This window comes from Oryx dammah, unplaced genomic scaffold, assembly GCF_014754425.2.
Source record: "Oryx dammah isolate SB20612 unplaced genomic scaffold, SCBI_Odam_1.1 HiC_scaffold_5, whole genome shotgun sequence".
NCBI lineage: Eukaryota > Metazoa > Chordata > Mammalia > Artiodactyla > Bovidae > Oryx > Oryx dammah.
This window is the reverse complement of record NW_024070189.1, coordinates 71,521,434-71,547,433: the sequence shown is the minus strand read 5'-3', so window position 1 is coordinate 71,547,433 and position 26,000 is coordinate 71,521,434. Positions and strand designations below refer to the sequence as shown.

The 26,000-nt window shown below is 51.3% G+C and overlaps 1 long non-coding RNA gene across 1 annotated transcript in view; it reads right to left on the bottom strand.

The window, feature by feature from the left end:
* Positions 1-2,328: 2,328 nt before the first annotated feature.
* LOC120863873 overlaps positions 2,329-26,000 on the bottom strand; it is a 27,811-nt gene continuing 4,139 nt past the window's right edge. The window contains exons 2-3 of the long non-coding RNA XR_005721097.1: positions 3,467-3,663; positions 2,329-2,528 (exon numbers count right to left, since the gene is read on the bottom strand). This is a non-coding gene — a long non-coding RNA (uncharacterized LOC120863873). The remainder of the gene's footprint in view (positions 2,529-3,466; positions 3,664-26,000) is intronic.

The following is a 26,000-nucleotide window of genomic DNA, read 5'->3' as shown; positions in this document are numbered from 1 at the left end:
TCCTCTGCTGTGGCCCCTCTTGTCCTCCTGCTTGGTGATCTCCCCCTGTTTCTTCCTGCCCACCTGGACCCAGGTCGCTTATGGTGGGAATGCTGTGTGAACAATTCTTTCTTCTCCCCATTTCGGCCTGCATTTCTCACCCTGTACAGAACCTCAGCCCAAGTCATCTGCTCCCTCCTTCAGCATGAGCACAACGAGCATTTGGTCTCTTGAACCTGGAACCTGACATCGGCCTCCCTCTCTGTGCTTCCAGGGTCTCACCAAGCCCATGAATTTCAGCTCTCAGCTCCCTATCGACCCTGCCACCTGCTCCTAGGACCACCTGCTCTACCCTGCCCCAGGTGGCCTCATGTTCCCTAAACTGAGCCCATGCCTCCTCCAAAAACAACCCCATACTGTCACCTATGAGATCTTTGTAACAGGCAGATCTGATTGGGTCTTCACTGCTAACAGCAGGGGCAGCCAGGCAGAATACATAATTAAGGCTGTGAGGGAACGGGGTGGATGCTATGGGTAGAGTTGTGTCTCCTCCCCACAAATATGTTGGGGTCCTAATCCCCAGTTCCTCGTGATGTGAGCTTATTTGAAAGCAGGGTCATTACAGAGGTAATCATGTTGCAATGAGGTCATTAGGGTGGGCCCCAATCCGACTGTGTCCTTATGAAAAGGAGCAATTTGGACACAGACACCCACGCAGGGCAGACAATGTGAAGATGCAGGTAGAACACCATCTACAAGAACACCTGAGGCCTCCAGAAGCCAGGGGAGGGGCGTGAAACAGAGGGTCTCCATAGCCCTCAGAAGGAGCCAACCGTGCTGCACCTTGGTCTTGGACGTGCAGCCTCTGGACTGTGAGACCATAAATTCCTGTTGTTTAAGTCACCTGGTTTGACATACTTTGCTACTAAGCAGCCCTTGGAAACTAACACAGCGGGGGGGAGTGGGGACAAATATATTAGTACACCTGAAAGGAAATGGTAACTGAGAAGCACACTGGGTTCCTGTAGGGGAGAGAGAGGCAGAGGGTCAGCCAGAGAGATGGCCACGTGAAGCTGGGCAGGCTGTTTCCAGCTCTGAAGATGGAGGAAGGGACCATAAGCCAAAGAGTGCAGGCAGCCTCCGGAAGCTGGAAAAGGCAGAGGAAGAGATTTTCCCTTACAGCCCAGAAAGGAATGCAATGCTGCTGACACCGAGATTTTAGCGGGTGAGACTCATCTTCACCTCTGACCTTCAGAACTGTAAGGGAGAAAGGTGTGTTGCTCTGAGACACAAAGTTGGTGGTGATTTCTTAACAGCAGCAATCAGAAACCAATATGGGACCCTCCCACCCCCAGGCCTCTGCTCCTCCCTGTACCCAGCTCTCTCAGCTTTGAGCCCGGGAGGCTGACCCATGAATGACCACACAGCCAGGCTCCCTGGTTCTCTGGCTAACAGGTGGGTGCAGCCAATGAGCCGCCCCCATGGCAGACAGGAGGGTGGGCAGAGAGAGAGGCCGGGGTACTTCTTCCTTCTCCCTGCCTGCCTGGGAGGTGGTCCTGTCAGTGGCTGCATCCCGGGCTCCTGTGGACGGCCCTCCCAGCTCTGGTCACACTGTTCTCTCCCGTGTCCGGTGCCTCCACTCCCACTGCGGCTTCTCTTATCACCCCGACCGCACAGACGCTCATGAAAGTCCCCTCAGAGTTCCAGCCTTTAGTCCTATATGACTGAAGTGGCTTTCTATCTCCTGCCAGAAACCTGCCCGAAGTCAAGGGGTGTGCCCATCAAAGATGATCCCACCCATTTCCTCAGGGCGCTTGGAGGAGATTATTTAGTGTGACCTTTGCAGTGATTCCACAAGTGGGATCAGGAACAGGGATCCTGGAACTGGGATTTGAACTTGTTTGCTGTTGCAGAACAGATGGAGGTGTGTCCACCTCCCAGGCTGACCAGGGAGTGAAGTGGCCGCATGTGTAGGAGCACAGTCAAGCTGATGGGGGCATTTCAGGGGCAGAGCAGCGTGAGCTCAACAAGCAATCATGGCCATGCCTGGTGGGCAGCGAGCAGCCAGAGTGCCTGGAAGAGTAAGACCTATTTCTGGAAAGGTGTGTGGGGAGCAGGGCCCAGAAGGCATTTAGAATCAGCGCAAAAACTTGGATTCAATTCAGTCGGCAGTGGGCTGCTGGTTGGGTTTTTGAATAGGGGAGTGACACGTGGTCCGAATGATTCAGGACCAAGAGAGAGAGAATGGGAACTTAGGAGGTTAAAGATCTTTGGCAACTTCCTTCGGAGAATTTTGCAAAGCCATCTGTGTCTTGTTTTCTTTGTGTGAAAAGGGGAAATAGAGGTAAATAGAATTCCAGAAGCAATTTATTGACAATGAGTCCCTGAAAGCAATTCTTTTCCTGGGTAACATGTCTTCCGGCTTGAAGAGTTTGCCAAGCTCGTGTTCAGGAGCCGCCAGAAACAGGAGGGCCGCCACGTGAAGTGTTCTTGTGGGGTGGAGGGTGGGAGTACTTTCTCATCATGGTCCATGGGCTGGTTGTACGTTCCTGGTCATACGTAGGAAAGGGAGGAAAAACTGAGTCACTGAACAAAGTTACACAGAGCCACCAGGTAAATGAGGTTGGTGGAAGCCACCCTGTCCCTGAAGAGTCACACATATACCAAAAGGCACGAGATAAAAGCACCATTCTACTGGCCTGGCTACTCAGAGCGTGGTCCGTACAGAGGGGCCAATCTGCTCTTATAGTGCATCACTCCTATTGTTAATAGTCTCTACTGTAACACTCATATACGACTTTGGCATCTTGTAAAATGTCACTGTTATTTCCTTAAAATGACTTGTTTGGAACACTTCTCCATATTAGTCAGTACTGTTTGGCTTGCAAAAGTCAGAAACCCAGCTCAAGCTGGCTCAAGAAAATAAGCCAACTGAGAAGTCCAAGGGTATGAGCTGCAGTGTCAGGCATGGCTGGATCCAGGTATAAAAACACTGTCATCAGGACTCTGCCCCGCCTCCCCCACCCAGGTCTGCTTCTTCTGCACTGGCTTCATTCTTTGGCAGCTTCTTTCTCCGTGGTGGTCCCAGCAGCTCCAGACTTTTATTCTACAGGCCAAGTACCCCAGAGGAAAGAGAGGGCTTTACTCTTCATGGAATGGAACCCTCTTGGCTTATGCAGGGTCATGTGTTCACTCTGACATTGTGTCAGGGATGGTAGGCTCTGGGTGTCTGTCCTAAGTGCCCACTCCCTGAGACGGGTGGGTGGTTCCAGGCGGAATGTATCTGGGCGCAGAGAGTGAGATGGGGGTGGATGCCGGACTCACCAGTAGAGCAGGGGCCACCAGGTGTTCATTCCTTATTTTCTCCTTCACTTTCAATGACCCAGTGTACATTCTAATCCAAAAATGTGTTTGCTAACAAATCTACATGTATGATAATTCATCACAGAAAATATAAAACTCTAGACCTGGCTGGATTCTTGCTCACCTTCTTGGGAGCCAGATTCCGGGAATAAGTGATGACATGGGCCTTCAGAAGTCTGGATGGGAATGGCTGGACCCCTCTGCTTAATGCAGATATCCCCAGAGTGATGAATAGCAGAGTCTTCCCCTGTAGAAGAAGTAAAATAATGCAGCCCAGAGCTCAGGCTTAGGCAGGTCCTGAGGTTACTCCATGGGAAGGACCTGGGGAGAGACCATTAACACTGTTAGCTGGGTCCCTAAACAGGGGTCTTTCCACATTACTTAGAATTTGGGGGTTGCAAGTGACAGAAACTAAATTTAGACTAACTAAAGCAAAATAGTAATTATAAAATTATTATTCACAATATAAAAATCATCATGATAAGCATTATTAATTAACATATACTTATGTGATTAATCACATAAATGTAAAATTGGATATAATAGAATAGTTATGAATATTATTATAAATATTATTTCCTGACTCATATAACTTCAAGCATGGCTGGATCCAGGTGCCCAACAAATCATCAGGAAGCTGTAAGTCCTTACCTCGGGTAGCTCTTCTCTGCATTGGCTTTATTCTCAAGTCCTGCGCAGCATCAGGCTTATACTCTCAGCTCAGCAGTCCCAGCAGAAAGAGAGAACCCATTCCCACCATCCCAGGATTCACCTGGATTAGATTTCAGATTCCCTGTCCATCTCCAAACTACCCTCAGTAACCAGGGTGATGAGATATGCTGATGGGCCAGGCCTGGAGAATGTACCACCCCCACTCCCACCCCTCCCGAGTGATCAGATCCTTTTAAACTGAATGAGAGGGAGGGGTGGTCCCACAGAGGGGGCCCGCTGCCTGCAGGAAAAAAACAACAGCTGTCCCTCACTCGGGGAGGGGGCTGGTGGGGGAGTGCTGAAGTACAGAAGGCAGCCACATGCCAAGCAGGAGAGAAAGGCTGTTCCTGGCGGAGAAGTCTGAGTGAGGACTGGGCAATGAGGTGGGGGAGGGGAGTCCTGGGGAGCAGGTGTAGGGTCACAGATGGCGGGAGTCTTCTGCAGCATGGCCAATGGGCAGCCCTGAAGGCAGAGCAGAGGAGAGAGAAGCTGGGGTCAAAGGCCCAGAGAGCAGTTTGGTGCAGCTGGGAAGTAAAGCCTGTCCTCTCATCTCAGTTACGAGTCTGATGCCTGCCGCCCCCCACACCCCCACTGTTGGCAGGCACGCCTTGGCTCCCTGGGCTCTTTGCTGCTGAAAAGCTTCTAGCCGGCTGCCCGTCTTCCTGGAGTTGCCCAGATGGCCAGGGCACAAGGAGGATGCTTGTCTTCCTGCAGGGGTTCAGGGCTGCCGCTCTGAAGTCCCCCTAGAGGGATTTCTGTGAGTCTGGCCTTGCTCTGGGGGGCTGGGACACATGCGAAGGGGCCAGATGTGGCCCTGGTGTGCAGAGCTCACATTCTGATTGGAGCCAGGACAGCCACTGGGCTTTTCCCTGGGCTCTAGCACAAAGTATGGCTCGCCAATGGGCTTCGGGAAATGTTTGTGGAATGAAGGGCAGTGATTGGTGGAAATGGCTTACTGCCCATCGGGGAGAGGAACTGCTTTTAGTCTGTTCCACCTTTAACTGGCTGGGTGACCTTCACTTAGTCACAAAACCTCTCTGGGCGTCCAGGTTTCTCGTCTGTCAAATGCGGGGGTTGGAATAGCCGGTCCCCAGGCCCTCGGTCAGCTCTAACACTCGCTAGCTCTCTGGCTGATCCTCCTGCTGCGGGGCCCCTTCCAGCCTTCTCCCCTTGGTATCCTGTGCGGAGCCGGCCCGGGCCAGCCGGGGCAGAGAAAAGAGGCATTCAAGGCGCTGTAATTATTGTAAAGAGGAGAGTTTAAGTGTTTAGTTTTATGAGGTAGCCGGCCCTCTCTGTCAGCAGAAAGCCGCGTGGTTCCCTGGGTGCGAGTTAATTTCCTCCGTGGCTCGTTTCCTCGCCCGCTGTCATTTTTTCTCAGCTGCTTTATGGCTTTCGGAGCGGTTCGGAGCAGTGTGTGGTGGTGGCGGTGGCTTTGTGCGCTGGAGCAGAAAGCCCCAAGCCCCCCACCCGCGTGCCGGAGCCCACCGTGGCCGGGTCCTGTGGAGGGCAGCAGGGCCGGTGACCTCTGTGCTGGATGAGACCGGCAGGCTGGAAGGGCGGGAGGAGAAATAAGGCTGGGCCAGGCTGTCCCCAACCAGGCCATGGCCCCTGGCACGTCCCTGACAACTTGTAAGGAGCAAATCTAAATTAAGTGATGGTCAGGCCAGCCTTGCAGCTGTCCCAGGGCCCTCAGTGAAACAGTGGAAGTTTTTGCTCTCTTGTTTACAGTGAGCAAGGCAGGAGAGAAGGCACCAGTTAGCTCTAGCTTCAGACAGATCTGGGTTCAATTCCCAGCCCCATTACCACTGTGTCACTTGGGCCGAGTGACCTCACCCTCTGGGCTACCATTTCCTCGCCTGTGGAGTGGGAAGGTCAGTGGTGCCTGTCAAGTGGCGCTAAAGGGACAGAGAGTAGGGATAGAGTCTGTAGGAACAGCACCTAGGAGACAGACTCTGCGGCCCAAATGTTAGCTTGGTTCCCCTGCCTCCTCTGTAGGGAAGTCATTGCCACCCAAGGGAAACCAGGGGTCCCGGGAGCCAGCAGATGACCTCTAAAAGACACTGCAGGTCCACCAAGCCCAAGAGCAGCCTCTCTTCCGCCCCAGGCCTGGCCGTGCACATAGCATTATCACGGGGGGGACCTGTGGGGATCTGGTGAACCCACTTATGTGTAACCGTGAGCACATCATGGGTCCTCTCATCCCCATGACATGACAGCAGCTACTTCTAAGGGCACATATAGAGGATTACGTTAAATGAGACGAGGCACGTGGACTGACTCAGTGAGAACGTCACAGTGATACTCCACCCAGGCACACAGAGGCAGGGAGCTGGGGGACCCAGATTCTCTCCGGGATTGTGCCTCCAGCTCTTGCTCAAACTTGCACGTAGCTGCCCCTCTCAGGGAAGCTCATTCAGGCTGCAGGGCCCTCTGAGACCCATTAAGTTGTGGCTCCTCCGCCCAGAAAAGTGAATGCACAGGACCCCAAGGATCGAGCAGGTAACTTCAGAGGTTTCTGAATCTCCTGAAATCTGGCTGCAGATCCCATGTTAAGGACTCTGAGCCGGGCTTCCCTAGTGGTCTGATGGTTAAGAATCCACCTTGCAATACAAGGGACACTGCCTCGATCCTTGGTTTGGGAAGATTCCACAGGCCACAGAGCAACTAAGCCCATGCTCCACAGCTACTGAGCCGGCACCCTAGAGCCTGTGCTCCGCAGCAAGGGAAGCTACTGCAGCGAGAAGCCTTTGCAATGGAAAGAAGAATGTCCCCACTGGCCACAACTAGAGAAAGCCTGTGTGTAGCAACAAAGACCCAGGGTAGCTAAAAATAAATTAAAAAAAAAAAAAAAAGAACTCTGAGCCAGTGGTTGCTCCATGTCCTCACTGTCTGTGTCTTTGTGAGGGGACTGGAGATAGGTTCTTTGTGGTTTATTTGTGTCCTTTTCAGACCCAACGGCACCTGGATTCAGGGATTGGTCCAAGACAAGAGTCCCCTGTCCTGCAGAGGAAGAAGCCCTACAGTGGCTGGCTCCCTCAGCTCTCCTCCCCCACAGCTCAGTACATCCATGGTTTAACCCAAGTATCCATCCCTTCTTCCTTCAAGAAACAGTCCTTCAATATTCGCCTTGGAAATATGAATGCCATGTCTCAGCCTGTGATTGGTGAGCTGACTCCACACCCACCTTCAGGAACAGACCCTGATTGGCTGCTCAGCATATCCCTTCTTCCTGGCTCTGTCTATTGATTCAGAGATAGTCAGGTCACCCAATCGGAGCCAATGAGACATGAGAATATTCCTAGAGCTTCTGGGAAAGAAAGGTCTGCCTTGTCTTACATGGAAGCCTGGGAGAGGTCTTCATTGTTCCCCTGAAGGATGTGGTACTATGACTGCAGCTATTTTGCTACTAGGAAGGGACAGCCAGGAGCTGCCCAAGGTAGGGTGTGGGGAGGAGTTCCATGTAGAGCCTCAGGGTGAAACAAGGAAGTCAGACAAGAGAGATGGAGAGACACGAGGTCTCTGTAAACATCTTTGGAACTGCTGGACCAAGCCTCACCTGATACTAACCCTACCTCCAGACTTTAAAACTCTCTAGTTCAATAAACTCCTCCATGATACGATCATTACTGTGAGTTTTTCCTGTCACTTGCAACAGAAAGCATCTTAGCTGAACCTCCCTGCCAGCTGGGCCAGACAGACCAGGAAGAAGAGCTCAGGGATCAGGAAAACAAATTTCTTCCAAAGGGGGAGATCGGAATCTCCATCTACCCGCCTGGTCCTGGGGAAACTTCAGAAAAAAAGCCAGGGCTGAGAGAGTAGATGAATCTTTGATACTATCTGACTGGACAGGAAGAAATATTGGCTATTTGGCGTTTGATTAATCACCAATTCCATTCAAGTCCACAAATGTTTCCGGAAAGCCAGTCATATGCAGGACACTCTGCCAAGTGATGGAAGAGGCGCACACGAACCAGGCAGTCCCCACGGCGGGGAGCTCCCAGTCAGGTGAGGAAGACAGGCTCAGACAAAGCTCATCTGATACAAGCAGGACTGGGATAAGTGTTAAGATACAGATACGGACGGACTGGCCCTGGGAATCCAGCAGAAGAAGGCTGTGGGGAAGACAGAGCCCGGGAATAGGGTGATGTTCCCTGCCCACCGGGTTTCCCAGGTGGTGCTAGTGGTAAAGAACCCGCCTGTCAATGTAGGAGACTCAAGAGACACGGGTTCGATCCCTGGGTTGGGTGGATCCCCTGGAGGAGGAAATAGCAACCCACTCCAGTATTATTGCCTGGAAAATCCCACAGACAGAGGAGCCTGGAGGGCTACAGACCATGGGGTCACAAAGAGTCGGACACAACTAAAACAACTTAGCGTGCATGCACATACTCTGCCCACAGGACATGCCATCACCTCTACCCCAAGAGAATGCCTTTCCCTGCCCCCCATGAAGACACTTCAGGGGCTAGAATGGTCCCAAATGCCAGGTGCATTTGTGGAGCAGTCCCTCTATCCCTAACCTTACTGAGTGGTCCAGATTCTGTGCTCCCCAAAGTGTGGGATGAGGACCATAGCCAGGGTTGGCTTTTAGGAGTACCGAGAGTGGAATCAAGTCACACTGTCTTGCAGATGGTGAGAAAGCTGCTCCCTGTGTAGTTCTCTCTAAAACCTTCCATCACGGACAAAATCAGGTTGGCGCTAGGCCATCTCTAACACCTCTCCAGCACTCCCTGAGTCCTCCCTCTAGCAGAGAGAGGGAGGGAGAAAGAGAGAGCAGACCTCTGCCTATTGCCTTCTGCAGGCAACAGGCTTTTGCTCAAATTTCTTCACACTATTTTGTTTTTGTGGCATTTATTTTAACAGTTGTCTTCTATTTATGGCAAGTGATATTGGCTTTCCATTTATGGCAGTGATAAAAAAGTTTCCTTACATTTCATTTCTTTAAGTTTTTTTTTTTTTAACAGGGGGCTGTTGGAAAGAAAAATATGAGATAATACAAGGGGGACACAGATACAATTAAAAGTGTGAAGGTGGGGTGTGAGTGACAAAAGTTGGGGGAGTATTCATTGCACAAACATGGGCTACCTGCCTACTGTGTGCCAGGTGCTGGGAACACAGAAGGGAACCAAGGCAGCAAAACCCTGTCCTCACTGAGCTTACAGTCTCATAGGGGACAGGTAGGTAAAACGCAGCCGTGTTAGATGATGCTGGATGATCTGGCATGAATCCTAAGCAGGGAACAGGGTGGCCATGCCTGCAAACCCACCAGGTCCAGCTTCACTGAAAACCTGGCCATGGGGGCAGACTTGGAGGAGGTAAGCGGAGCCTTCACAGATGCCCTGGGAAAGGGACACAGCAGGAAGGAGAAACAGAAGGACCCATCGTGTTGCTGTCCCCTCCTCACTGAGGCTAGGATTGGAGACTCCTGCTGGTTGCTATGACACACTGAAGAAAAGTCCACATCAATGCACTGTTCTCTTCCTTTGGTATAAACAAGCAAAGGATGACCTGCAGAGATGAGACAGTGTAGCCTGCAAAGCAGCGCCCAGGGTCGCTGCAGCTGTACCTGGCCCACACTGTGCACAGGTGCGGTGCCATGTGTGAGATGGGGACCCTGCAGGACAGGGCCCCCCCTGGGGCCTTGAAATCATCTCCTTCTGAGTCATCAAAGTGCCGTTGACTTATGGTCGATAATTGTAGGGGTACTGAGTGCACTTTATTACTCCCTTTATTGAAAATTGGCCATCTATCTGTGGTCCATCTGCAGCATGGTAGGTAGGAAAGCTGAGATTCCCAACCGTGGCTCCCCTGCTTATGAGGTGTCTGCTTCTGAGCAGATTCTTTTATTCCTTTGATCTTTCATTTTCTTGTGTATAGGAGAGGGTAACATATTGAATAAGGTCACTTGTACTGGTCTTGGTATGTGTGACCAGTCAGTAAACGCTGACCTGTCCTCCATATACCTGAGTCCGTGTTGTCTGGGACACCCCATCTTTCTTCCACAAATGGGAGCTGGCAGAACCAGGAGATGGCAGGAAACCCATTCATTCACTCAGTAAGTACTTGTGACTCCACTCCAGGCACTGCTCCAGTCACTAGAGGCACAGCAGCAAACCAAAGATGGATAAGATCTTGCTCCCACGGGATCATGTCATCAAAACAATGCATGAGATTTCAGCATGAGTCTCAAGGACTGTTCCAGGCACCAACTCAGATTGAGTGTCCAGAGGAGGCTTTGCCAGAAGATGGGACATTGGTGTAAGAAGGGGCAAGCTTTGCAAAGGTTTAGGGGGACAGCACTCCAGGCAGACAGAAAAGCAAAGTCCCTGGGAGCTGTCTGAGCCATAAAAAAGCCCAACTACTGGAGGAAGTGAGCACTGGGGAATTTAGTATAAGAGGACAGGAGATGTCACTCCCTGTGGCCTTGGGAAAGGGAGAAGCCTTGGGGGAAGACTGTGCGGACTGGGCAGTATGAGGAAGGCTGCAGTTCTCATCCCCTGCCAGGATCCTTCTGACAGCTTCTCTAGAAACTCCCAGCTTGAGGGAGACCCTGGACTCCTACCCACCTGGTCAGCCCCCAACACACAGCCTCTGGGGTCAGTTCCATCTTTGACCAGACCCATGGGGCATCCACGTGCTGGCTAAATTTCCCTTCCTGAAGCCTCTCCAGGTTGGAAGAAATCTCTGTGGTTTGGATAAAGGCAGGGATGAGGTGGAGGGGGAGAGAGCAAAGTGTGTTTGTTGGCGCCAGAATTATAGCAGAAGCCAATGCTGGAAACCTTCCCAAGTATTTAGAAATTAAAATAATAAAAGAAAACTGAGCATATGGAGTTTGTAAAGTGCCGTCCATCTTTAAGAAGGGACATGACTTGCTCAGGATGCACAGGAGATCTGGGGCCCTGGGGGACACATCCATGGGGTAAGGATAGACACTCACCTATAGGTGGGGACCAGCGACAGGGGCACGTACTGCCCCAGGCCATGCAGAGCGCGGGAATCCCCTTTGGGTTCCACTTTTAGAAGAGGAGAAAGAATTCCCCTATGTCTCCTCCCTAATCCTGTGGGAGTCCCCAGTCCTTCCCTACCCTGGGAATGTCTCCTTCCCCTAACTCAACTCCAAACCTGTCTTTAATTCTTCTGCATACAACTCCAGAGTGGTCCTATAGGCTCAGCTTCAAAAACACAGCCCAATCCAGCTGCTTCTTTCCTCCTCCCCACCTCCACTCCAGTTTGGCGCCCCCATCTCTACAGCAACTGCCTCTGCCTGTCTCCCAGTGCCTTTCTCCTTACCTCAACCTGGTCCAATCTGTCCTCCCCACAGCCAATAGATGGATCTTTTCTGCATCAGCTCACTTAGGACAAAAGCTGAGTTCCTGCCCATGGCCTTCAGGTCCTGTATGATCCAGGTCCTAACTATTTCTGCCATCACTGGTCTTCCTTCTATTCCTCAACTTGTCAGGGTTGTTTTGCCTCAGGGCCTTTGCACACTGAGCTCCCTCTGCCAGGAACACTTCCTCAGCTCCTTCTGTGATTGACTCCTTATTCAGGTCTCAGCTCAAATGCCTCCTCCTCAGAGAAGCCCTTCCTGGCTACCCCGTCTAGAAGGCCACCTCTCCAGTTCCTTTTGACATTGGCATATTTCTACATACACCCGACACTATCTAAAATTGCCGTGTTTGCTGGTTTGACTTGTCCCTCTATCATGCAAGGGCCATGAGCCCTGGACTTTGTCTGCCCTGTTCCCTGCTGTGTCCAGCGCACCTGGAATAGCACTTGACCCAGAGGAGAGCCTCCACAGCCATCTCCCGAATGGGGCCTGACTGAATGCAGGACCGCCTGGTTTATTTGGGCATCAATCAAGTGTGTCAGTAGCATCACACACAGCCTTGCAACTGCTGAGAGGCAAGCATGGCCTTGCTAAGGCAGAGTTCATGAGATGCTAGCGGAGCTCTGGGGTCAGGAGTTACGGCACCACAGGGTAAGGCCCATACCCAGCCAACTCACCAGATGCTTCTGCATCTGTTGGGCCGCCCACCCCCTCCTGACAGAGCAGAAACCAGGCAAAAAAGCCTGACTTGCAGCTCCTGGCGTTGGGAGCCCACCTGGGAGGCCCAGGTGCCTCTTTCCTCAGCGGGTGCTCAGATGTCCCCAGTGCCAGACAACCCAACTGGCAAACTTCTACTCCCAGGGCCGACTGGGAGGTGTGGGCAGTGGGGCGAAGGGGGAAGGTAGATGCCCCGTGTGAGCCTCTGAGGAGGAGACCTGGCCAGCCCGTGTGCCCTCAGGGTCCTCGAGGGCTCTCGAGTGCCTTGGCCTGGGTGTGCAGAGGTGGCTGCATGGGGATATGTAGACACCTGGGGAGGAGGGGGGCAGAGAGGGTCTGCCCCTGGGGGTGGCCGGGCTTGTGGAAGGGAGTGGAGGGTCTCCTCCCCACAACCCCTGCCCCTCCCCACCTTCCTCCCCCGCGTCTGGCTGCTCCTCTCCCGCTCTGCTGCACGCTGGCCTCCGCAAGATGGATTTTCCTGGCTCTGCCAATCTTGTTGCCACCTGTTCGCGCTGTGCTGGAGCCAGCAAAGTGGCTCAGCTTCAAACCCAGAGCAGCTGGGGGAGCGGTTGCCAAGGCTCATCATTCCCCCTTGCGCCCCTCCTTTGATGCAGCGGCAGCAGCTTGGGCTCTGAGTCATCCTGTCACCTGCTGTCATCTGGGCAGCCCCTTCTTTCCCCATTCTCCTGCCAGACCCCTCCAGACCCCTCCAGTCCTTCCCAGGCCTCAGGCCCTCATGTCCAGGCTGCATAGTAGGGAGAGGCAGGGGCGTTCACCACCCCTTGGTGCCCCCACCCCCAGCCCAGAGTCTCAATCTCCATCTCCCTTTCCATGGGATTTCCCACTTTACTGCTCCCCAGGGCTCCAGACAGAAGGACTGAGGCTTGTACCAGGGCCCGGACAAGCCAGGAGCACCTGGCTTTACCCACTGAACCTGTGACAGAGCAGGTGCCAGTGACACCCCAGGCAGAGCAAGCTCCAAACCTCCGGGAGAAGGAGGCCTCTGGACACTTCCTGCAAGAGCAATCCAACCCAAGCTCGAGGCTCAGGTCCCCGCTCTGGCCTAAGCACTTGCTCCATGACCTTGACGAAGCCCCTCTGAACCTCTGTGTCCTTGCCTAGCAAGGGGCTGGGTTGGGGCCCATTCCACTGCGAAGAACAGAGGACTATCGCCTTGAACTTCTTCGGGAACAAGGCAAGGATATAATTAAACATACGCGTGGGACAGAGACATGCAAACTGTAAAGTACTGCACAGCCTGAGGAGCTGTTTTTACTCTTTCTCACGGGGCGTGGACCAGCTCCCCGTGGCCAGAACGCGTGCGTGCCCGGCCCCTGGGGGGAAAGACACGGGCAGTGTCTGACTTCAGAAACACTGACTCCAGCTGAAGGGGCCTCTGAAGACTGAGAGACAGACACATCAGAAGATAGAGCAGGACACAGGCAGACAGACGAATAAACACAGATGAAATAGCCAGCAAGGCCGATGGCTCTCCTGATGGGAACAGACAAGCGATGGTGGCTGGGTTCCCATAGCCTGGGGCCTCTCTCTGCTCCACCAGGATCCTTGCCTGCCTCCTGCCCTTGGTCGTCAGCTCTCACACACGTGGTCCCAAGGGCACACCCTGCTGCTCACATGGCTGCCTCCTGCAGCCACAGATGCTGGGGTGGGGGGTGGGGGTGGGGAGGGGGTTTGGCCCCTCCAAATCCTGAGATGCTACTGAGAAGGGAAATGGTCCCTGGCATTAGAGGGAGGGGCCCTCCCTTTGGCGCAAATTACCTGGGAGGAGGTGTGTCTTTATCAGTGATGTTGCCCCTGCTTAGTCGCGTCAGTTGCGTCCAACTCTGTAGCCCGCCAGGCTCCTCTGTCCATGGGGATTCTCCAGGCAAGAATACTGGAGTGGGCTGCCATGCCCTCCTCCAGGGGATCTTCCCGATCCAGGGTTCGAACCCAGGTCTCCCACATTACAAGAGGCTTCTTTAGTAATAGGAAACTCCGGACCATTTCCCACGTGAGGGCAGTGGGGGTGGGGCTGGGGTGGTGGTGCGAATCCCTGGGGATGGGTCATCAAAGAGGAGCTGAGGACACTGGTGGAGAAACCATAGTGTCTGTTCGAGTTTATCAAAGTGCATCTTTCTCTGGGTGCCCAGCACTAGTCACAAGGATCTGCAGGTGAGCAGAGAGCACTAGGGGCTCCCAACACCATCTACCTGGTGGGGGTGGGCTGGATGGGTGGGCTGAGCTGCAGAAGGGTCTGGATGAGACAGGGGCTCAGGCTGGCAGCCCTGCTTGCTCTTTGCCCCTGCTAAGCAACCCCCAGAACTGCTAGATCACTCCTCCTAGAATGAGTGTAGGATCCGTCCCTCACCTGCCTACATCCCCTCCATGGCTTCCCATTGCACATGTAATAAAGCTCCAATCCTATTCATAGTTTACAAAGGCCCCAGGGTCTACCCGATCTACCTCTCCAACTTCATGGGCCACCTTTTCCTCACTCAGCTCTCCATCCACGCCAGCCTACTGTTCCTCCAATTGGTCCTACCTCAGGGCCTTTGCACTTGCTGTGCTCTCTGCCTGGGATGCTCAAACCATCAGTTCTTGTTTTCTTTTTTATTTGTATTATTATTTTTAATTTTTTTGTTGTATATTTTCAAACTATCGGTTCTTACCATGGTTGCCTTCCTCTCATCATTTACGTCTCAGTGGCTAAGTCTCCTCACCCGCTTAGTGCCCCGCTCCTTCCTCTGAGCATGGTCTCATCTCCTTGGGTTTTGCTTATTTGTTTTCTGTGGAGCGCCTATATGAAGCTATTTCCTTTATGCGGTTGTAGTCGGTCCCTGTTCCATAGAATGCAAGCTCTTGTCTTGTTCCCTGCTGTTTCCCACCTTTGGGAGCAGAGCCTGGAATGCAATAGGCATTGAATAAATAAATAGGCCCTCAGTGAAGGAGTGGATCCTGGAGGAGGAGACCAAGTGTCCCCAGAAAGGGGAGCCCACATCCAGGAAACTGCACAGGGCAGAGGGAAATGCAGCTGAAGAAACGGGCATGTTTATCACCTGAAACTGGTGTGTTACTAGGTCCACTCACAGACGAGGCAGTTGAGAGCCTAAATCACGTGTGTGAAGTCACACTGCTTCTGAGAAGAGTAGGACTGGAACTCTACATCCCACTTCTCTGTGGCTTGTGGCTTCCCAGCAGGTTGGAGAAAGGTCTTAGAGGCCTTGTCTGTCTCCCTAGAGTCACTCACGCTCCTAAAAGGGCTTTGTCTGCTTAAAATGTCAGTGGAGGCAAGCCACAGGCACCAGGCTTACAAGGACTGCAGGCTGGTGGGGACAGTGACCAGGAAAGAGAAGCCAAGAAAGTGGGGCCTGCTGCTGGGTAGGCAAAGGGTGAGCAGAGGGCTTCAGTTCAGTTCAGTTCAGTCGCTCAGTCGTGCCCGACTCTTTGCGACCCCATGAATCGCAGCACGCCAGGCCTCCCTGTTCATCACCATCTCCCGGAGTTCACTCAGACTCATGTCCATCGAGTCCGTGATGCCATCCAGCCATCTCATCCTCGGTTGTCCCCTTCTCCTCCTGCCCCCTAATCCCTCCCAGCATCAGAGTCTTTTCCAATGAGTCAACTCTTCCCATGAGGTGGCCAAAGTACTGGAGTTTCAGCTTCAGCATCATTCCCTCCAAAGAAATCCCAGGGTTGATCTCCTTAAGAATGGACTGGTTGGATCTCCTTGCAGTCCAAGGGACGCTCAAGAGTCTTCTCCAACACCACAGTTCAAAAGCATCAATTCTTTGGTGCTCAGCCTTCTTCACAGTCCAACTCTCACATCCATACATGACCACAGGAAAAACCATAGCCTTGACTAGATGGACCTTTGTGGGCAAAGTAATGTCTCTGCTTTTGAATATGCTATCTAGTTTGGTCATAACTTTTCTTCCAAGGAGTAAGCGTCTTTTAATTTCATGGCTGCAGTCACCATCTGCAGTGATTTTGGAGCCCCCCAAAATAAAGTCTGACACTGTTTCCACTGTTTCCCCATCTATTTTCCATGAAGTGATGGGACCAGATGCCATGATCTTCGTTTTCTGAATGTTGAGCTTTAAGCCAAATTTTTCGCTTTCATCAAGAGGCTTTTTAGCTCCTCTTCACTTTCTGCCATAAGGGTGGTGTCATCTGCATATCTGAGGTTGTTGATATTTCTCCCGGCAATCTTGATTCCAGCTTGTGTTTCTTTACTGGTGATCAAACAGGGATGCTTGGAGGAGAGCTGTACAAAGAGACTGCACTCATCCTCCAAGATGAGAATAACTAAAGTCTGGGGTGTGAGCCCCAGCCCCGCGCCTGGCAACACATCTTGACTTTTGGCCGAGCTGGCCTCCTCTGTGGAATAGAGATAATAATGCCTACCTCCCAAAGCCACTGTAAGAATGAACCCAGCTCTTCATGTGACTGTGTTTTTATAAATCTTCAAGGGTTGTGCAAGTGTGCATTGGTGAGGACCCATTTGGCTTCAAGGGTCAGAAATCATATCTCAAAGTTGCTCAAGCACAAAAGGGAATTCATGGGTTCTTGTAATTGAAAAGTTAGGAAGAGGATGTTGCCTTTAGGTAAGGCTGGATCAGGGCACTTTAACAGAATGAGTCTCTCTCCTTGTCTCTGTTAGCTCTCTGGGGCAGGATCTTGCCAATAAATGGCCAACACCCACTCATGTCAGGTATGCTGACAGATGAACAACCCCATCTGAAAGGAAACATCTCCCATTAAGCTTAAGTCCTGGTTTAAGTCCCAGGATGGATTCTCACTGGCACAAACTGGGAGCCTAACCTGAACCAACCAGCAGGGTAATGGGAAGCCAGGATACTGGGATCTCTGATTGATCGCTCCTGAAGCCAGGGAGAGGTGGTGGCTCTACCTGAACCACAAAGACTGTGAGTGGTGGTGGAGAAGGGTCTCCAAAGGGACAAGGTACTGCTGCTACCAGAAGAGGGTGTCTGGGGGCCCAGCCACAAATAACAGACGTTCGCAGCAAGACAAACAGCGGCATTCCCACCCTTCCAGCAGGCATTGCAGAGCAGCGCTCTTTAGGGCTTCAGGTTGGCAGGCTCCAATCTGGGGCTGCCCTGCAGGCACTCGGAGGAGGTCACTTCCTTGATACTGAACGGAGCTACTGTGAGAGTTACACAGAATCGTTCCACAAATGTGAACTGTAAATGGTGAAAACACCCTTCAGATGTTAGAGATCATCTTTCACGCTGTTTTAGAGTTGAAGACAAGTGAGGAACTGCAGGATTTTGAAATGGAAAGGGACTTAGGAATCACTGGCCACCACCCTCCTCTCCGCCTTGTTCTATAGTCATCACTTTAAGGCATCAAGAAGAGTGAGTTTCAGGAGCAGATCACGTCATATCACTCCTCCTTCTAAACTCTCCCCTGGCTTCCCTTTGTTCTTGGACGAGTCCAGTTCTTCTTCCTTCCCCTTCGAGTGTGCTTGGGATCTGGGTCCCCGCCACCTCTCAGACCCAACCCCCTGTATCCCCTTCTGCCAGCCCCTTGTGCCCCAACCACACCGCTTTTCCTGTGGTGGCACAAGTACATCAAGTTAATTTCCTTCTCAAATGTTTTGTGCTTGCTGTTCCCTCTGCCGGAAACACTCTTCCCCCAGAACTTCAAGCAACTGTCACTTTCTCCTCACTCAGGTCTCAGCTGAAACATCACTTTATCAGAGTTTCCTTGCTTTCCATGCCTTCTCCCCTCCACTCTCTCTCACTTTAACGTTTTATATTTTTTCACCATCTTGTTGTTTTTTTTATTGCCAGTCTCTGTCCTGCCTGACAGCCCCTCTGGAATAATGAGATCCAAGAAAACAAGATCCATACGCAGCACAGGGCTTGGCATAAAGTTAGGGGTCAAAAAATGCTTGCTAAATGAATGAGTTCATGGTTGGAGAGATGGTTTGTGGATGGTGGATGGGTAGTTAGGAAGATGAGTGAGTAGGTGAGTAGATGGACGGGTGGGTTTGTGGAGGGGTGGGTGGATGGGTTTGTGGGTAGATGAGTGGATGGGTGGATAGGTCAGTGAGGAAATGGGTAAGTACGTAGCTGGATAGATGGGTGGATGGGTGAGTAGATGAGTCTGTGGATGAGTGGATAGATGGTAGGTTGGTAGATGGGTGAGTAGATGAGTCTGTGGATGAGTGGATAGATGGTAGGTTGGTAGATGGGTGGATGGGTAGATCGGTGAGTGGATGGGTGGGTGGATGAGTAGATGGGTGGCTGGATGGTGGATGAATGGGTAGGCTGAGCCCATGCCCTGTCTAGCCCTACCTTCACTCTCTAACCTCTTTCTTGCCCTTTAAAAAGTGTCCTGTTAACCCCTTTAGATTAGAAGCTGACTTGGGGCTCTGGTAGTTAAAGCCCCTTTAGACCCCCCACTTTACATCAGCTCAGGCACTACAGCCTCAGTGCCGCCTGCTCCAGTTGTTGAATTCACCTGACTTCAACAACTATTAAACCGATCACTAGGAGGTTAATAAAGCCCCTTACCCTGCAGTAAGTACACCGCAGGGACCCACTTCCTCCCTTGCCTGCTGCCTTCTGCCGATCAGTTGGGCCTGCCTGTCACAGTTGCCAGGAGCTGGCAGAGAGCTCAGCGGTTCCTCTCTCTGGCAAGCCATACATACAGGTGAGCTGAGCTCTTTTGTCCTCAAGGAAACCCCCAGGGAGGGTGTCACTCAGTCCCCCAGTGGTTCTCAGAGGTGGGAAGCAGGAGGCAGCTGGTTGCTTTGAGAAACGTGAGGTTGATGGGGGTTGCTGCTGCAATGGGGCCATGGGAGCCTCACACACACACACAGCCTGGTGTAAGCAGCCCTGGTGTCTCAGCAACAGAGGCTGGAGGAGGGAGGGGACACTGCTGTGACCCCAACTCAGTCAAATCATTGAAGAGTAACAGGGTCTAGGGGAGCACTCAGGCAGATGGGATTGGGCTAGCAGCCTGGGGAGCGCAGGGTTGGACCCACTGGGCTGAGAGTCCATAGTCAGAGAATGCCCTGATGCAGGCCCCAGGCCATTCTCAGCATGAGGTCCTGAGGGCGAGGAAGACTCCTCTCCCTTCCTGGAAACTTCCATCTTTGTGAAATCTGATTGAAGAAAATGTCACTTCTGCACACTGAATGGGGAAAACACACACAGCAGAACGAGAGATACAGTAAGATACTGCTGCTGCTTCTGCTAAGTCGCTTCAGTCGTGTCCGACTCTGTGAGACCCCATAGACGGCAGCCCACCAGGCTCCCCCGTCCCTGGGATTCTCCAGGCAAGAACACTGGAGTGGATTGCCATTTCCTTCTCCAATGCATGAAAGTGAAAAGTGAAAATGAAGTCGCTCAGTCCTGTCTGACTCTTAGTGACCCCATGGACAGCAGCATATCAGGCTCCTCCGCCCATGGGATTTTCCAGGCAAGACCAAAAAAAATCTAACATCAAGCAAAACTTCACCTCCTTATCTCAATGTGTTATACCTGCGTACAAGCAGAGAAAGGCTCTGAAGGTGACCCACCAGACTTTCACCAGTGGTCCCTTCCCTGGCAAAACCTGAGATCTGGGAGGAGGGATGGCATTTGTAGTCTTTTTTTTTTTTTTTAAGAAAAATAAGGTATTCATGTTTTATACATGAAATTACAGTTTAATTGTTAAAGATATTCACCAAGGATGTTATTTAGAGTAGAATGGTCAGACTTAGCCCTGGAAGGAAGTGACGTGAAGAGTCACAGGAAGGCATGAGGGTCCCAGTTGGCACTGGAGCCTCCCCTCAACCCACGGCAGGCTGGGCTGGTGGCTGGCAAACCCTGTGAGCTCTGCCTTTCCACCTTGGGACATCCCCAGGTACCCTGGCTGCCTCCCTACACCTGACCTTCCTCACAGCTCCCTCCAAGATCCCACCCTAAGGTGACAGAGGCAGACCCAGGAATTGGTTCTAGGACTCAGGGAGCAGAGAGGGCAGGAGGACAGTGCCCAAGGGAGCAGGGAGCATTCCACTCTACTGATCCCATAACACCAGGGCTGCAGCCTCTCTGCTTCCGCCCAGCCAACCAACTGTGTGCACGTGCTCGTGCAAGGGGGTTATTTTATTAACTGAATAGATTAAGCATCTCTCCTTCTAATTACCAGTTTAATTAACCTTGGCACACAGTATGTACCAACCCCCGAGGGACTGAGTCAGAATTGCCTCGCTGGGTGAGCATCGCCCATCTGCTCTGCCTAGTTTCAGCTGGCCCTCCAGGGACTGGGACTGCAGGCTGTGAGGGCCAGGGGTCTGGTGGTACCATGGAGGAGCAGAGGGAAAAGTGGAGGGGGGTTGTCAGGAACCTCTCAGGAAGATGTTGGGTTCCAACACGCCCACCTCTTCAGCAGCCCTTTTGGAAGTGATTCTGGGCCACCCTACTTGAATCTCCCTAGGGCCTGTAGGGTAGCAATGGGTCCTGAGTAAAGCCTGGGATGTGGAAGACTTGTAATAAACTACCACTTACTTAATGGTGATGGTGCAGTATGCTGCCTTCAATGCCCTGGCCTCAGTTTTCTCATCTGTAAAATGGGCATGGTGAGACTGAGGACATGGGACAACTTATGAAGTTTAATTCAGAGAACAGAGCTCAAGATGCTTTGTAATTACATTCATTTAGTCACTCACTTATTCAGCACATAGTTATGGAGCGTGTACTATGTGTTGACAAAAGTAAGCAAAACAATGATGAACAGAGAGAATTCAGAGCCCAGGCTCCATGAAAATTGGCCAGCGTCTGGCTAAGAACCCCAGAGTTACCCCCAAGTGTACATACACACACTCCTTTCTGGCCTGTTGCTCAGAACACTCTGCCCCAGCACACACCTCACAAACACCTGTACACAACACCCAGTCACAGGCAAGCTCCTTCACAGCCATGCGCAAAACACAGCACCTCAGAAACACGCCCACACACATGGAGACAACTCTGTTCTCCAGAAGCGTGAGGCCAAGGATGTCACATTAATAAGAAGCACAGAGGCCCCGGTAAAGGGGGTTTATATATTTATTTATTTAAGGGCTTATTAAAATCCTAACCTAGTCCCCTCTTCACTAATGCAGTGGTATTGGAGCCTCCTGGTGTCTGTGTGGGAGGGTGAGGATGGGAGCGTGTGTATCTGCATATGTGTGAGCAGAAGCCTCTGGATGCGTTCTGGGCAGAGTGTGCTGACGTGTGCAAATCTGAGTGTGTGTGTGTACGTGCAACCGGGTGTATGTACCCTTGTGTCCCCATATGGAGGGTTAGTTTTGTGTCATGCTCTCATGCTTTTTAGGACCTTTCAGTAGTAAACAGTGTTCCTCAACCTATTTTTCACTCTCGCCCCCATAAGGAGCCTCTACATTTTTTTCTCCTAATCGCCCCCTCTCTGAAATTGTAATACCACAATACCCTGTCTCTCTGTTGGTGTACTGTGCCTTATATAGAGAAAGAGTCAGATTTTTTTCACCCACCTCCACCCCCAAAAAACCAATTCTTTGCGTATCACCCCTGGAGTGATACTGCCCCTGATGAGAATTCATGATGTAGAGTGAGATTTTCTGGCTCCGGTGGCCTACAACCCCTGACGTCATGTGCCATGGCTCTCGGTCTAGTGGGCCCAGATGGAAATCTCTTAAAATGCAGATCCCTGGCCCCTCCCCCCGCTGAGAACCCATAGTACGCCTGGGAGGGAGTCCAGAAATCTGGGTTTTAGCAAGCTCCCAGTGTGCCTCCCTGATGCCTTGACCAAGGGAGGGCTCTGAGGTGGAAGGGAAATAGAACTACCAGAGATCACCTGAGCTGAGAGGACAGGGTCTGTCTGGAGCCCCCACCTAATCCAAGAGAACTTGGAATCTCAACTCGCAAAGGCTGGGCCCTGGCTGGCAGGGCCTCACTATGGCAAAGCTGCCCCAAGGAACTTCAAAGAGACTCAAGGGAGTCTGGTCACTGGACCAGGACCCCTCCAACTGACCAGGACTTGCAGAAGTCACAATAAGGAGTGTGATCCCAACACAAGAAGTGTGTAATTGGAGGCTGAAACAAACACTCACCCAAGTGTCTGGAGCCCCCTTTTCCACCTGTGCACTAGAGCCACACTGACCTGGGTCTCTCTCCAGGGACCCCCCAACCTCCTCCCAGTTCCAAGAAGGAGGCAAAAAGTTACTCCAGCCCTGCACACCCACCAGCTCCTGGATTGCAATGGGAGCTCCAAGTTGTCAGGGATGTAACCTCCTCTGGAGATTGCCAAAGAACTGGTACCAAAATCAGTAGGAAAAAAAAAAACAAAAAACCAAAAAAACCAGAGACTTTCTACCTGACCCTGCCTTTTGTGGGTGCCAAAGGAAAGCTCTTTGCAAGATTGGACCAGTGCCAAGCATCAGCCCTGGGTGTCTGAGTGATCAGAACACAGGGGACCAATTGATGCTCTGTGGGCAGTGGTCCAACATGGGGCTGCCAAGGGGCAGACGGGAGCCTAGAAGAAGGAAGGAGGGGCCATCGTGGAGGCTGAGGAGCAGGGAGGGGTGGTGGGGGGTATAAGTGATTCCGCGATGGCAGGAGAGGGGAAGGTGGAGTGAGAGTGGATGGGAGATGAAGATGGAGATGGAGGGAGCCACAGCAAAAGTACAGGGAGGGAGGGACACTGCGGTCAGACGGGGAAGCCAGAACGGCATCCTTCTCCCTCTCTTAAGCTTTTAAAGGCATCAGAGCATCTTGCTAATTGTTCATCTCCCAGAGACGCTAATGAAATTAACTCTGCAAAATGCTCATCAGGTCATCTGCAGAGGGCATGGTGCCAGGTTTCCACTTGGTCCAATCCTGTCCTCCTCCTCCTCCTCCTCAGCTCCCCCTGCCCCTTCCTGACAATTCCCCCACCCCCTCCTTTTCACCCTGGCCCCTCAGCAGGGAACACCTCACCTTCAAACCTGCCTGAGAGCGCCCAGTAGGGAACATTAGAGATGGGGGCCGTGTAGCCAGGGAAACGCCTGAGTCGCAGATGCCATAGAGTTCGTGGGGCTGGAAAGGTTATCTCTGGTTGTGTTTCTGATTGTGTGTGTGTGGTAGCACATATATCATAGGATCATGTGTCTCTAATAAAACCATTTGTTAGACTGAACATTCTTTCAATCACTCAACAAACATTTTTGGAGCAGAGTCTGAGTTTAAATCCTTGTCCCATCCCTTACAAGCTGAGTGGCTTTAGGCAAGTACATCCCTTCTCTGTGCTTTAGTTTTTGTGTCCACACAGTGGGGGTTATAACACCATCTGTTTCCTAAGGGGCTGTGAGAATCCATAGAGATTAACCAGGTAAGGAGCTTAGTCCTGTGCTGGGCTAACGGTATCTCAAGAAATGTCAGGCGCTGGCCTTGGTCCTGAAGACTCCATGGTGAGAACGCCTCATTTCTTGAGCAGAGGCATAGGAGGGGACCAGGCACAAAATTCTCAGTAGCATGGGACTGCATGGAGCATGGACACAAAAAATAGTCTGTGCATGAAAGAAGTAGCGATATCTGGCAGTATTTTTACATATGTAAATACACAGAGATAATATGTGTTTTTTATTGATTGTTCTCAATATTGATTCAGCATTGGTTGATTATATTATTGATTGTGTGCATCTGTGTGGGTAGTGTGTAGAAAGTCCATTTGTGTTAGAAGCAGAGATTGAGTGGATATTGTGTGGTGTTTTGTTATATGCTATGCTGTGTTAAGTCACTTCAGTCATGTCTGACTGTGTGACCCTATGGACTGTAGCCCACCAGGCTCCTCTGTCCTTGGGATTCTCCAGGCAAGAATACTGGGGTGGGTTGCCATGCCCTCCTCCAGGGGATCTACCCAACCCAGGGATCAAACCCAGGTTTCCTGCATTGCAGGCATATTCTTTACTGAGCCACCAAGGATAATGATGTTATAATGACCTGAAAGAATTAAGACAGAATTCTAAAAGAAAATCTGCTTAGTGAAGAACCAGGAAGATACTTTTGTTAAATTGCACAGTGCTCTGTACCAATGAGCAGGAAAGTGCAGGGATGAATTGGTTTACTTGAGCAGATATAAACTGAAACCCTCTAAAAGGGTATGCTGTGTGTGTGTGTGTTTTGGGTTCAGGGAATGGGTGGATGTTGGGATTCTATGTGCAGAAGGGAATGGTCCAGTTATTGCTGGGGGTCCTGTGAAGAGGTTTGTTTCTAGTCTCTCTACATTCTTAACCCCTACACATTCATTTGTGTTATAGCCAAGCTCTCACTACAGCCTAATGCTATGTCTACTCCCACAGGCTGCAGTTTCCCCCAAAGGGTAACACTGAGCCATGCAAACACTAGGCACTAATAAATACTTTCCCTATCCTAGGCAAGGCTCTAGAACAGATTTTTATAAAGGATGATTCCGTGTCATTCTTTCACATAAAAAAATGATAGAAACCCAAGTGGGCTTTAGCAACAACAACAACAACAACAAACCACTCTGAAAAACAAGTGTGTATCTGGTAGCTTCAGGAGCAGCTGGATCCAGGGGATTTGAATGAAGAACCAGGATTTAGCCCTTCTCTCTTCTCCAGGCTCTGCTCTTCTTTGCCCAAGCTTTAGTCTTGGGCATGTGCTCCTCACAGGATGGAAGGCCTAAGATCACCTCTTTCCTTCTTCAAGTCCAGGAAGAGAAGAAATTCTTTCTCTCCTTAGTCCCAACAAAAGTCCTAGAAATGAGCCTTAGTGGTTTGACTTTGGTCACACATTCATCCTTGATTGAATCACACAGTTTAGGGAATAGTTGATGCTGTGCATCCTGAAATATGTGCCATCCTCTGGAACTGGGGTGGGGTAGCCCCACATGAATCTCATGCAGTGACGGTGGGGAGGCGTGCTCCCTCAAAGGAAAGAGAGGAAGATACTGCTTTCAGAAGACAGAAACTAAATGCTGAGCAGTGGGCAGATATGAATGCTGGAATCATGGAAGGGACCATCAAGAGCCAATCTGGGGCCACTAAGAACAAGTCCTTCCTGCCAAACTAATTTCCTGTTTGATTGGGTTATTGGCCTAGTAGATCAGAGCAAAGCAGGGAGCTCATGAGTCTTTGGCTACGCAGGGTATTTCCATTTATTCTGTGGATGTGGCAGTTATATGTGAGCTAAAGGATGGAGTGATCAGAAGTTTCCCAAGTGGATGAAAGAGAAGCTGACTTATTGTCCCACTGCAACTTGTAGGTAGCATATAGAGAGCCACTGAGCTGTCCTTGGTCCTGCTCTGAGCCATCTGTTTAGTAACAACTTGATTGAAAGCATATACAACTTCCCAGACTTATCTGGGAATGACAGGAAGCTGTAGAAAACAGCAAGCCCCCTGCCCTACATCCTCCATATCCTGAGAGGGCTCGATGTGGGAGACAGGGATTAAATGTAATACAGTGGAATAAGACTGGGACGAATTGAAGTTTCTGAATTTAAATTCAGAAAACCAGCAACCCAGGGTAGATGGGTAACACCCTGTTGTTGGCAGCACCCATGGCAAAGACCTAGGGCAGTGTTCCTCAAAGAGAGGTTTTCAGACCACTGGCACCAGTAAGAAAGAAAATAACCAGTAGGGGATGGTAGGGGCTTGGTAAAAGCGTGGATTCCTAGACATCTCCCCTGAATCAGAATGGGGAAGGAGCAGGGATTGGAGATTTGCATTTTAATCCCCATCACAGGAGCTTCTGGCACATCTCCAAGTCAGCACTGGTCTCGCCATGAACTCTGAGGCCCCTCAGTCTGGTGGGCATTAACAGTACGGTGTCACTGATCAAAGCTGACTGGGACCCTACTCACGCATGCACAAGGCCATATGGGCAGGAGATATGCCATCTCACTTCAGGAGATATGCCATCTCACTTCAG